Here is a 7,833-nt window from a genome sequence, read left to right as displayed (position 1 = left end):
ATCCCTTTTCCCTTATCCCTTCATACATATTTGCTGTTGTTGTTATTCATTTTGTACTGAAAGAAAAATCAGTCTCATTTATGGTAGGGTTTTACATGGAGGAGACATACAAAATGTTTTACAGTGTATAGTATTTTGAAATATTCTTCTTTTTATATATGATAGGGTAAACTTTGTTGTATTCCTTGAATTTGATCAGAACGCAGTTCTTTAAAAGGAAATAAGCAGTCTATTCATTGCTCTCTGTGAGTACAGTTGGATAAAATATAGTTGGATAAAATGTTGTGAAACAATTTCTTTCCTGACTTCATTTGATGATTCCGAATCCTCTGAGAAATGCCAGCAGCTGCCTGACACATCTCTAGTCAGAGGTAAGATGATACATCTATAATGTTGACTGCTGATGATTCTAGGCCTGATTATATAGGTCTGGATCGGCGGCATATTGCTTACAAGCTGTTTTAAAATCTTTGCCCAATCGTACTGGCAAGAGACGAAAGGTCCAGCCTGGCCATTATTCATCCATCCATTTTTATTCTTAGTGACAGGAGTTTTTGTAACAGACGTTTGGTGATGTGTTAAAGCATTTGGACGTTGTCACCTGAAGGTAAGCAGAAAAATACACCATTTAGATTTCCCTGTGGACCTTATAGTTTATACTGCAACACCAAGACCCATTGCTGCTGCCTCTCTCTCGCTCCAGTGTCAAATCTTGTTGTGTTATCCAGGGCTCCTGGATGACATCCAACTTGATGTTTATGTCTGTTTGGAGTAAGGGGAGCATAGAAGGGTTTTTATAGCATTCAAGATGAAACTATACACGTTTCATGTTTCTGCTGTCTTTTTAAAGCTGACATACATATAAAATTTTAAAGCTCACCAAGGGAGATTTCTTAAAATTTGTATGTAAATGGTCTTGTAGCCATAGTTGTGGTGATGAGAGAGAGAGTTGTTTTCTCAAAAACTTTTTGAGAATAACAAAGAACTTGTGTGCTTTTTCTAATGATACTGGTCTAACAAAAAGTGTCTTTCTTCTTCCTCTCCTTACATTCACTTGTCCACGTGCAAACACACACACACAGAGTCGAGCCACTACATTAAGGTACTAAAGTCTTACTGTTCAAAATGGGAAGTTGAAAATTTCAGGTTTTTACTTTACTTTACTCTTTTTTCAAACACAGAATGTCTTCTGCTCATTCACTTCTTGGTAGGTGCTTTTTTCTTAAACTCTTATTAAATACTATATGTTGCATCTGCCTATGTTTTCTTTTTTCTTACTTGAGCAGATAAAACTTAATCAAAATGTTGCTTTCCAAAAGTTTGAGAAGTCATAGTAAAAGTTGCACTTTTAAAATTGGAGATCATATCATACCTTTTAAGTTGTTATGATCATTTCAGAATATATACCAGAAGATCATTTCAGAATATATACCTTAAGAAACATTGTGCTTGCCAGAGTCTTGATAGTCTGTAGAAATTTTGCATTGCAGTTGTGAAAATTAGTGTGTTACAGGAAAAGTAGAACTAGGAGTGTATTTTAAGGAACCCAGTAGTTGAAGGATGCATATCATACAAGAGGGACAATAGTAGGTAATGTGACAGAAGATGGATCAGTACAAATGTGTCAGCACTACGACTGCCATTACTGCATTCTGTAAGCCACTAGCTTCCTGTAGAAAGATAAAGTATGTAGTATAAATTGTACTGAATTTCTTAATGTACTGACTGTAGTGGGAGTGTTGAGAGATGATGATGAGCTGGGGATGGACATACAAGACAGTCCTGTAATAAAAATGACTTCTTAAAGCTTTTGGATTGTCATATTTACTTTATTAGTATTAGCACTTGAAATACACAAGTGCCAGAAAAGCAAACAGCTGTTAGATGCTCTTTGTTCTTGAATTCTGTTTGTAGTCATTAAAAGAGAACAATCTTGCAAGCTTTACACTTTTTCCATATGTTATGTAGGCTGCCACCGTACTTTTTTTTCACTGTGGTGGTGGTGATATCTCAGTACTTCTGGCTGACAAAGTATTTCCAAGGTAGTGGTCTGTTAGCTATTTTTCTGCCATTGAAATTCTCTCTACTGAAATTCCTTAGTTTTTTTCCAGATCTTGGGAGATTTTGAGGGGGAAGCAGAATGATGACAAAATGTGGCTGGTAATAGAGGTAGCAGAATAAGATGATTCTGTAGCCAATAACACTGTGGCTTTAGAATTGTAATCCACGTTTTGTAGAGTGGCTTAGTAGCCCTCTGTAAGGACTAATATTTATAACTCGCATTTCTAGATCACTGGAAGCACATCATAAATTATATTTAAATTTTTCATAATACCTGCATCATTGAACTTTCTAGCACTTACACTGAGGATACCGAAGCTCAATAAGGTAATGATTTTAGGAAGGTTAGAACTGTGATTCTGAATCATTCCTTAGCATACTGTAGCATATCTCACAGTGCTGTTGTGTCCAAAGCCAGTTTTCTCATAGCTAAGTAAATTGGTATGCTTTGGAAGGAAGATCGTTATATTTATGCTGTTTGTCATCTTTCAGTTTGTATATGCAGAAGCTGGATGGACCTTTTAGGCATACTTAGCTAAGATACTGCATCGAGAACAAATAACTGTTACTTCTTGACTTCTTTCTCTTATGTATAAACGGGTTATATTCTGTTTACTGCCCATCATCACTAAGCAGCTGACACCTAAATCTTTTGACATAGTGGCTATCTAATTTTAATGTAGTTGAGAACTTCAAATTCTCAATTCCTCCAAAAAGTAAAGGTTTGCTGTATGTCTGCTACCACATTAGCTGTTAAGACAACTGCATAAAAGTTTGCTATAAGTCTTCCTTCTCCTATCTTTTTCTTGTGCTGTATGTGCCTCTGCTGGAAGCAGTGTGGGCTGCTAAGAGAGGAACCTGTCAGCAGAGTCAGACTCTGAGGCCAAATAAAAGAGAAGGAGTAGAATGTTCTGTCTGCAATAAGTTTATTGACAGGGTTGGTGATTGTTGGCAGATCTATAAAGAGAACTGAGCATCTCTGTGTCCCTTGTTGCTGCCTAGCTCTTTTGTAGGCATCCACTAAATGTGTTACCTGATCTTATGGAGCCTAAAGTTCCATGCTAAATATGGGCTAAGCATACTCTTTCTGGCTATGTTGTTCTGGTAAAGGCTGCTATTCTTGTTATGAACCAGGGGCTCTTACACTGATGCATGAATGGATGCAGAGAATTGTTATCTCCAGCACATAAATTCGTAATAACTATTAAACTAGGCTGAAATTGAACCTGTTGACCTGGAAGTGAATGGCTCCATAACATTTCATTAATCCTTTGGGATGTTTAATTCTTGCTAATTTGATATTTCAGATACGATCTTCTCTACAGATATAATGGCTTAATTAGTATACATTACATGATGTCTCTTCACAGTACAGCGTGTACAGTATTTATCCACTAGGAAAGTAATTCAGTAGAGCTCAATTATAATACATTGACTAGAGCATAACTACTGAAAAGGATATGCACAATATTCATTGTATTTTAAGCATAAATATTTTTCAGTCTTTTATAATTTGGTTGGAAATGAATAATCTTTAAGGTCCTTTCCCACCAAAACCATCCTATGATTCTATGGTATGTTGATATCTACCCCCTTCTCAAAATGGTATTTCTAAATCTTCTGTTACATCCTACAGTATATTTCAATTTAACAACTCCACACAGTCTGGAGCAGCAGTTCCAGTTCAGTCTGTACGGAAACAAATGATAGAAGGTGGTAGTTTTCCACTTCATGAATGACATCATGGTCAAGGCCCTCCTGTCTCCTGTAGGCTCTTGTCATACTGAACTTTTCCACACAGTCTTACGTAGAGAACTCACCCAAGGCCACAAAAGTAGGGCTAGCAAACTGGCACAGCAACCTCAAGTCAGTGTGAAAAAAGAGTGTAAGGTGATATATGATCAGTAACAGAAGTTGCTGAAAATCCGAAATGTAACAAACTTATAGGAAGCTCCTAATTTTTTTCAAGTCATTTACATTAACCAGAGGGTCACAAATAATGACAAAATCTGCTGGAAAATCTGTAGGTTTTTTTCTTTCTTTTTCTTTTTTTAGTTCTTTGGAATTGCACAGAGAATTGGTTATTTGACCCAACTGTCATGTGAGATATTTTGCTGAAGTTGGTTTCCTTTGCCAGATCAGCTTGTACAGAATAGTACCAGAATTTAGCTGACTGCTGCCCCAACACAGATGTTTCCCCTGTACTGCTCTCTGCAATCTAAGGCTTCAGGTAATTGAATTTATCTCTTTTTCCCTTCTAACAACATTGATCTATGTTGGATATTTGGACTCCAGAGAATCAGAGCTCTTTATTCCTGCCTAGGATATGTTGTCTTGAGATTTATACTGAATGTGTACGGAATAAATAATGAAGGAGTAAATGATGAAGGAATAATGTAGCAAAGTTGCAGCAGAATGATTTGTTAGCCACAAGGTGGCAGTTGGGCTGCCTGAGTGAATCTTGAAACTGATGCTTCACAATACCTTCATTTTCAGTCTGACTTTAGTAAATTACCAACGTGATTTTTCCCTTTCAGTGTTAACTGCAATGACTCTTCTCTACAGTAAACTTCGACCTTGTGAGTTAGTGAGTCTTGCGTGGTTCTGTTGAAGGCTTCCAGTTGTTCTTTACCGGATACTAGGAAACCTTACAGAAAGCTGCTGTCTTCAATCCTTGCTTCCCTGTAGTAGAAATAGTTGGAAAAGAATGAGTGAAGAATAGTACCGTGCCAAAATTAAGTATACACCACAGGATTTTCAGCTGGGGGAGCTGAACACGTGTTTGCTGGATTTTGGAGACTGCCAGGTAGAAAGTTGTCTTCAAATTCTCAGTCTGGGGAAGATCTGTCTGTGTTCTTTAAGCACTTCAACAAAACAGCTGAGGCTCTGTCTGCTTTAAGAATAGTTTGCTAGTATTGTGTTTGGTGGGTTATTTTCTTCCACTTCATTGCCATAATATCCTCAGCTGTATCACCCTCCTATTGTATTGTTAATACAGATGAGGGTACATGGTCTGTGTTTCACTGTTTTTTTGTTGCTTTTTTTTTCTCAACGTGCTAGAAGGAAACAAAATCCTTAACAAGTGACAAGGTCCAATTTTCCCTGTCAACAGTGAGACCTCTATTCTGTTTGCACTGAAATCTTTGGCAAAAGTCCCAATAGTTAGATCTGGATTTCTCCCTCCTTAAAACAATATCTTTCCTTTTGTGCTTTATCCTCTGCTTGTCAGAATCAGCTGATTATGAGCTCCTGCACAGATGACATTTTAGCTTCAGTAAGCAGGAAGGAGGCATGAATTAGGGCTTAGAAAAAAAAAAAAAGTTCAATAATTAGCCACAGAGGAAGGAAAACATCCAAAGGGAAAAAAAAAAAGTACACAGAAGGAACTGACTGACTTCATTTGGATGGGCTGCAAAGTTCAGCTGTAATGATGGTAGTTAAATTAATTATGATGATTTGGTGACAAGGAAGCTAGTTTGTCTTCAAATGCTGTGCATTATTTTTTAACCAAGGAGAAGTAACTTTGCACATTGCTGCTGCTCTGCTGGAATAGTAGATATCAGACAGTCCTCAAGACTTGTAAACTGTGCTTTCATTCAGGATATGATGCATGATGGCACAACTTGATCCCAAACTAACCCTTAGGCCAGGGTTCAGGTAAGTCTGCAGAAGGCTTTAAGGCTTTCTCTCTTTTCATTATTTGGTAGACACCGACTTGAACAACACAGTGCATTGTGACCTTGTGGCATTAAAGTGACAAGCTGAGGGTAGGGGAGGTGTAGTCAGGGCCTGTGTCAGGAGTACACCTTGTATTTATCACTGTCTGCAATCACGAATGCTGCTGATCCTGCAACTTTCTGTACACCCACACCTCTGTTCAAACTCCATCTTGCCTTAGGTACAGCTTTAATCATTGCAGGTGTTTGTGGGCATTGCTATTGCAATACACATGTTGCATATGCCCCTGTTGGGGAATTTCTCAGGGATTTTTTCAGGGTGCAGAATTTAAATGTGCCCCACATTCATGACCTCATGTCTGTTTGGTCCCTTTTTATTTTAGCAAACAAGTATATTTTTGATGGTAGCTTCCTTTTGACATGCAGATATCTCCTTATTTTTGTAGTCAGTATTGCAAGAGAGTGTGGCTGTGGAAGCCATTGAGATTTTTAGCTGTTTCATTTTCCTCTGTGAGCAGACCCTGAGCCATCAGTCTACCCCTGAAGAAATCTTTCTCTCTTCACACTGGACTTTCAGTTTTATTGTTTAATGTCTCATAGTTCCTGTGGGATTTGTCTGTCAAGAGTCATATCTGTCATCTTAAAGGATGTTTCCTAAGTGCTGTGATAAGCTGATACATCTATGACTTTAAGAAGGTGGGCTCTGAATTCACTGGGAATAATAAGGACAATTAATAAAAGAAAAGTGTTCAGAAAGTAAAATGCACTGATCCATTTCCAGGGGTCTTTAAGCAATTTTGCCTTTTATTGCCACAGATTTGGGTCAGGCTGTAACTCAATACCAGCATCCATCTACACAGACTGCATATTCAGTTCTGCTACCTGGAACAACAGTAGTAAAACACATGCATATAAACCTCTCCTGCAGAGGCTATAAGCAGAGCTTTTCCTCTAACACTAAGCAGAGCTGCTTTGTGATCTCTGTCTTCCTCTAAGGCTTCACAAAAGCTTCTTCCTTCTAACCTTCTCCTTGCTTTTTCTTTGCATTTCTGCTTTAAACTTGGTTGCTTGTGAAAGAAATGTAGGGATATATTTAGATGGCTACCATAACTACTACTCCTTTCTGTCAAAGAAAAGCTTTGACAGCTCAGAGCCTAGATGAGATGAAGTGGCTTAACCCGTGGAGTAAGGCTGTGGCTGCAAGTAATGCATGGCATCTTGAACTCTTCCTATAGAGACTTTCACCCCAGGTGCTGGTATATCAATGGCTCTTAATGTGCAAGCTATTAGCATGTTTCAAGGTAACAGTCTAATGAGTTGCAGTAATCCAGCCTGCAGGTCAGAGATGAAAGGGTTGCTGTTGAAGCTTCTTATTCAACTTGATTCACCCATCTTTAGAAGGTCAGGACACTTATCCACCAAGAGAATGACCTTTGCCAGGTCATGGAGTCTGATGGGCAGGTTGGTGTGTACCAATCTGAATTTTTAAAACCACTCTTAGTAGCAGATGGGAGTGCATCCATATTTTCAGTAAGATGAGGCTATTTTATATCTTTGTTGGTTTAAAATGCTAATATATATAAAAAACACATCTTTTAAAATAGAATTGAATATAAGATAGAATATTTTCAGACTAGCGTACTGATAGTATCTCATTTGGACTTAATGAGCTGAAGTTTTCTTGTCTGCTCCCATCCATCAGGCTGACCTAGTAAGAAGTTATTACAAAGGAAGCAACACACAAACTGTTGATATTGAGACAATTAGCATGGGGTTTTTTTTGCTTCTAAAATAATATATTAATACATTAAATAGAAAATATCTAAGAAGACTGCCAAAACTACAACGTGCTTGAGCTTTCTAAGACCTTAGGGAATATGATGTTACCTCAAAGGGTGCGCAGAATTGGTTGAAAAGAAAATTTAGAATAAGGGACTCTCCATCTGCGCATCATTCCCTGCAGCTGAGTTTCAAAGATCCAGCAGCAGTGACCTTGGAAACTTAATCTTGTGTAATTTTCGCCTTTAGTACAAATAATACTTTTAAAAGCTCAGTATTGAGGCTAGTTTTGTTAATAAAAATGTGGAGTTGCACA

Source organism: Gallus gallus, chromosome 8, assembly GCF_016699485.2.
Source record: "Gallus gallus isolate bGalGal1 chromosome 8, bGalGal1.mat.broiler.GRCg7b, whole genome shotgun sequence".
NCBI lineage: Eukaryota > Metazoa > Chordata > Aves > Galliformes > Phasianidae > Gallus > Gallus gallus.
The sequence above is the reverse complement of the archived record's forward strand: the minus strand, read 5'-3'. Positions refer to the sequence as shown.